At 43.5% G+C, this 6393-nt stretch overlaps 1 pseudogene across 1 annotated transcript; it reads right to left on the bottom strand.

The window, feature by feature from the left end:
• Nucleotides 1-1333: 1333 nt before the first annotated feature.
• Nucleotides 1334-1815, bottom strand: LOC307098582 (jun dimerization protein 2-like; annotated as a pseudogene). Its single transcript has one exon. The product of its transcript is annotated as a jun dimerization protein 2-like (transcript).
• Nucleotides 1816-6393: the final 4578 nt, after the last annotated feature.

Raw genomic sequence — 6393 nt, 5'->3', positions numbered from 1 at the left:
GGGGGGTCCCACAGCCCGGGCTGCACCCTCTCACAATCCTGGACCCTTCAGGTAGGGTCCATAGGCCTGGCCTGAGATCAGGGCCTATTAGGGCTTTCCTTCCCCCGGCTGCAGGCAACTAGCCCCATCCCCGCCGATGCCACTGCTTGCCATCTGTGCAGCGCTTTTCCTCCCCCCCCCCACCTCCCACCACCACTGGTCACCTCCCTCTGCAGGCAACAGGCATGGGGTGCAATGGCTTGGCTGGCTTGAGCATCACTCTGCGGGGCGATCGCTGGCCGGCTGCAACCTGCCACAGTGTCGCTGGCCAGTGGCCTGGGCCTCCCTTTTTCTTTCTTTTCTTCTCTCTTTTTTTTTTTTTTTTAAAGTAAGAGTAATGTTTCCTGAGCGATACAGAACTGAGTACTATGAAGGGTTTACCAGGATGGAAATGCACCGCACCTCGCCCCTGCCACCCCCAACACCCAGAGACTACAGTACTCAGAAGGTACACGCAATGGCCATAACTGCTGAATATCTGTTCATAACAAACAAGCCATAGCATCTTTATACTGTATCACATCGAGTGATTATAGAAATCCATTTATATATTGCTTGTATAAAATCTTTTTTTGTAAAAAATATTTTTAAAAGAGGAAGTATAAAAAATATGTTCAGTTGAAAGCCCTGCCAGGACAGCCAGTCTATAAACATTCAGTGAGTATGTGCTTTGGAAGGGCGTCCATGTCTCCTGCCCACAGCAATTCCAGCAGGGCCGGCGAGGGTGCGCCCCGGCTGCCCCTCCAGGAAGGACTGAGCTGGACCACAGTGGGTGGGTACAGCAGGGCCTGGCACTGTGCCCTTCTCCAGCCTTGCATCAGGATCAGGTCAGGGTCAGGGTCAGGTTCAAGGCTGGGGGAAGGCAGATGGCAGTGTCACTCTGAGTTCCATACTCAGCCTAATTTTGGTTACAACTCATGGCTTTTCCTGGCTGCTCAGAGGTCCTTTGGGTGGGTACCCTGACGGAGAGGCTGGAGAAGTGCCCATAGCTGCCTGGTTGGGCGTCTCTCTGGCCCAGAGCCTCTGTCCTGCCTCCTGCAAGCCTGGCCCCAAGTAGAACAAGCCCCCCTCAGGAATACTTTGGTCTCAGCGCTTGGTCCTGGGCTTCATCAGACTGGGTTTCTTCCCCTGGTGTGGCTGATCTGAGTTTCACAAAAAAGCCTGGCCAATGCTGGCTGTGCTGAGCCTCATTGAAGAGTTTTTCATGCAGCAAGGAAGAGCCCTCTGGGACCCTCCTCCTCCTCCCTCTCCTTATCTCCTGCTCCTCCTCTTCTTTCCTCCTTCCAGCCCATGGTCACTTGTTCTCCAGCTGCTTCAGCAGTGGGTTTCCTTCTGGAGTTGGGGGTCTTAACGCTGTCGGTCCTGATGATGCAGTTGGGGTGATGCTGGTTGAGCATCAGGATGAGCTGCTGCCACTTCTGCTTCAGCTGCTCCATCTGGGTTTTCAGCTCCGCATTCATGAGCTCCAGCCACTCAGATTCCCGCTGCAGAAACTCCTTCCACTCCTCCTTCTTGTTCCGGCATGGGGCTGCCTCCACTTCAGCACCTTTTCCTCTGCTCCTCTTCCTTGTCTAGCTCACTTTTCACAGGTTGAGGCCTCTTGCCTAGGTTCATCTCCAGGAAGTGCAAAGGGGCGATCATGGCTCCAATGTTGTGGATGTCAGCCTATTTCAGCTCTTCTGCAGTCAGAGCTGAGCTGGGGAGTCTGGCCAGGGGGCCAAGCCCTGGCAGAGAGCCCGCAGTTATGAAAGGGTCCAGGATCTATCCAGGCATCATAGCAGGAGAAGTGGCATCCACTGCAGCATCCACTGTGGCCAGTGCCTCCTGTTGCAACCACTGAGCATCCCTCCCGCAGGCTGTGGCCTGGGTCTCTATCTTTGAGGTGATTGATGGCAGGGCTCTGCCTGCCTGCCTCATCGCCCCGACTGCTCACCTGCCTACCTGATCGCCCCTAACCACTTGCCTGCCTACCTGATCACCCCTAACCACTTGCTGGGGAGTGGGGCCAGCCTAGCGAGGGGCCGTCTGCCTACCTGATTGCCCCTAACCACTTGCCTGCCTACCTGATCACCCCTAACCGCTTGCCTGCCTACCTGATCACCCCTAACCGCTTGCCTGCCTACCTGATCACCCCTAACTTCTTGCTCGGGGGCAGGGCCACCCCGGCGAGGAGTTGTGGTGGTTCTGCTCTCTGGTCATTCTGGTCATTATGCCTTATGGTCCCTGGGCTTTTATTATATAGGATGTGGCCTTTTGTTAGAGTTGTATTATGTCTATTTTATATTAAAAATTAAAAGTCTACAGAGTGACAGGAGGATTTATTATTGTCCCCTTCTTTTAAAGTAGAGTCTGTAGAGTCTATAATATCTAAAGTCCCATTGTTGGAGGAAACATTTTTTGATTTTTTGTTTTTGGTGTGGGAAAGTCCATTAATTAGGTTTTTGATTATGGGATTCTATGTTAGGCAAGTCATGTTAGAAAAAAAGACTTTGGCCTGTCCAGTTATATAAGATCAGTAAGGCAAGGGCTGCTGCCTCTGGCAAGGCCCCCCTGGAAGCCTCGGACCTTTCGGAGATTCCTCCTTACAAACTTTCCTACCAAGTCCCATAGTTCCCCACAATGAATGAATGGATTACTTGTCCTTTTTGCATAAAAAAAATATTCCACAATATTATAACTTATAACAATTAGTTATAAATGAAAGCACATAAGAAATTATTTAATATGCATATATAAATAAAATATAATTATCATTTCCTTATTTGACAGAGCTTCCCATATACCTTAAGTATAAAATTTTTCTTCGTAAGGAGAGAAAGCAAATTTTAAAATTCAAACCCTAGGAAGGTAGTCAAATTTATTATATTATTACTGTATATGTTATTATTATTATTAAACTAGAGGCCCAGTGCACAAAATTCGTGCACTCAGAGGGAAGGGTCCCTCAGCCCAGCCTGCACCCTCTCACAGTCCAGGAGCCCTCAGGGGATGTCTGACTGATGGCTTAGGACATCCCTAGCGCTGCTGTGGAAGTGGGAGAGGCTCCCGCCACCACCGTTGCACTCGCCAGCTGTGAGCCCAGCTTTTGGCAGAGTGGTGCTCCCCCTGTGGGAGTGCACTGACCACCAGGGGGCAACTCCTGCGTTAAGCGTCTACCCCCTGGTGATCAGTGTGCATCATAGCGACCACTCGTTCCGCCCTTTTATTATATAGCCTTTTATTATATAGGACAGTATTAAGTAATCTATTCATTTAAAGTAATCAAATTCCCAATTAACATAACATAATCATTTTAGTAATATATATAAAACCTTTGTTTCCTATGCAAATATAGGAAAAACTTTTTTTCCCCTTACTTTCAGAAATAGGCTTACTTTTCCAATGGAAAATATACTTACATTCTTAAGAAACAAAACAGAGATAGTGAATTCCTTACAGACTTTCCAACCAAGTCCCATGCTTCCCCACAATATATCATTCTTATGCATTAAAAAACCTCAATATTTTAGTATGTCCATCCTTGCCAAATGGATGCAATGCAATTCAACATAAATTCCCATAATGAACTCTCACACACTACTGGTAGAAATACAGAATAGTACAGCCATGTTGAAAGACAATTTGGCAGTTTCTTATTAAATTAAACATAAACTTACCATTATGATTCAGCAATTGTTCTCCTAGGTATTTATCCAAATGAACTGAAAATTACATTCACACAAAAACCTATAGCTGCTTTATTTATAATTGCCCAAAGTTGGAAGTAATCAACTCAATAATAGACAGACAGTTCAATTAAAAGTAGACAAAAAAAAAAGAGAATAGAACTTGACCATAATACATATGGATTTCATGATAAGCAAATGATAATATATTCAACGTCATTGGTCATTAGGGAAATACAAATTAAAGCCATAATGAGAGACCACTACATAACTAGTAGAAGAGCTAATATTACAAATACTGACACTGCTAAGTGTTGGCAATGAATTCACACACATAGCTGGTGGAAAAGCAAAATGATTAAGCCACTTTGGAAAAGAGTTGGCAATTTCTTAATAATGCTGCTATAAACATTTGCTACAAGGATTTGTGTAGACATATGTTTTCATTTTTCTTGGGTAAATTCATAGGAGTGGAATGGCCAGTGGGTGATGGACCACATGGTAGCAATATGAAGAAGGAAATATTTTCCCTAAAATTCCCAGTTAGAAAACAGGAGAACCAGTTAAAAGCAGGAAAGTGAACAGTGCTCTCTGCAAAACCAGGAATGGTAAGGAAATTGGTGTGGAATGCTGGAAAGGGAACAGCTCCAGAAGTGGATAAAATAAAGGGTCCTATTCTCTAATATCAACTAGAGATGTATGGCCCTTGAAAGGGGTTGAGAGGAGGAACTGATGTTTAATTGACTTGTAAGCCCACAATCTTTCTAGATCTGTTCTGAGCCAACAGGCAATCTTTTCAATGTGTTTCAATAGAAATATAATCAGCCACAAAACCTCGTGGGTTCCAAGAGTCTAGTATCACAGGAAAGCCATTTAGACTGAACCAGCTTTAGAGGCCCAGAGACAAACAAAGACAGTGGGTGTGATGGGACTGAGCACATGCAGGAAACAGTGACTTTATTGGCAGGAGCATAAGGTATATGAGAGGAAATAAGATTGGAGAGGTAAATTGAGGCCAGACTAAGAAGGGCTCTGACTGCCCTCCTTATGGTTCTATTTCTATTGTATATTCAGTGCTTAACTGTAGAATTTCACAGTTGGAAGAACAGTGAGAAACATTTTAATAGATCTGATTCATTAACATTCTATAGTGAAGCATCGTTGTGTTTAATTATTTTAGGGCACATATTGCTGTTGGCATTCTTGCAACAGAAAGTGTGCTGACTAGACTCCACTGTAGGGACCTGACTGTGTGGCTCTATCTTTGTATGAACCAGACCTAAGTTACTATCTACAAATGATTTAGAAGAGAGAACACTGTTCCCTTCGTGCTGTTGCTCATACTGTTTCCTTTGCCAAGAGCATCCACTCCCCATGCCCCTCCATTCCCATATCCTATGGTTTAGTGATTAAGTAAATGAACTTTAGAGTCCGAGAGTGTCTGGCAACGTAAGAGCTCAGTAAATGCCAGGTGTTTCTATTAATGCCCACCCTTCAATCTCACATGTCAATCCCTTGATATTCTTTCTCTGTTTCCTGCCCCTGACATCTCTCCCTCCCAAGTCATAAATATTCTTTCCTTCTTCTGAAAATTCATATCATTTTGCCAATGTCTATTTTTGGTTGACATTCTAATAGTCTCTGTATATTCATTATCTCCTTGTTGGATGGTGAGCTCCTTGGAAGCAAGGTCTATATCTCTTTTGCCTTCATGTTACTCACAGTGCCCGAGAGGATGCGTTACAGTAGGTGTCATACAGAGTCAGCACTTACTGATTATGAAGTCATAACGAGGTACTGCTTAGCTTTTAAAGATTTTTTTAAAAATATATTTTATTGATTTTTTACAGAGAGGAAGGGAGAGGGATAGAGAGTTAGAAACATCGATGAGAGAGAAACATCGATCAACTGCCTCCTGCACACTCCCCACTGGGGATGTGCCCGCAACCAAGGTACATGCCCTTGACCAAAATCGAATCTGGGACCCTTGAGTCCGCAGGCTGACGCTCTATCCACTGATCCAAACCCGCTAGGGCGCTTTTAAAGATATTTTCTATTTTTCATTATAAAATTGAAAACTGGAAACATATGAAAGTTAATGACCATTATGAAAGTGTCTTTGAATGTATTAGGGTACTAACATTTGAAACTAAGCTCTCCTTTCCACAGTGAGATAATCAAAAGAAGGAATACATGGAAAAATCTGCACATCCATGCAATGCATGATAGCTATGCTGATTCTGCAGAAATGACAAGGAAAAGCCATTTCATTTTGCTTTTGCTGAAGAAACATGTGACATTCATCAGCATATTTCTGTGAGAAACAATTTTAAGAATCCCACATTCTTAGAGAAAACTCTAGTAATTGTTTTTATTTACTCTAAATTATGAGAGAGGGAAAATTTATTACTAATTCCTCAATTATTTCATTATGCAGCACTAATAAAAAAAAGTCTTGACATCTCCATTATGTTTAGCAAAGAATCAAGGAATTTAATAAATAATTTTTGACTGAAATTATTATTTACTTAAAACATAGAATATGCAGAAGGAACTTCAAGTCATATTTTCCTGGTGCCACACAATAAAATAATTGTGCAATTAGTAATAAACAGCATGCAAGAATGACAAACGTTTTATTTAAAACTTGGGGAACAAAAGCACATCACTTGTGCTTTTTGCAAGCGAA

Source organism: Cnephaeus nilssonii (assembly GCF_951640355.1).
Source record: "Cnephaeus nilssonii genome assembly, chromosome: 4".
NCBI lineage: Eukaryota > Metazoa > Chordata > Mammalia > Chiroptera > Vespertilionidae > Cnephaeus > Cnephaeus nilssonii.
This window is presented reverse-complemented; position numbering and strand designations above follow the sequence as displayed.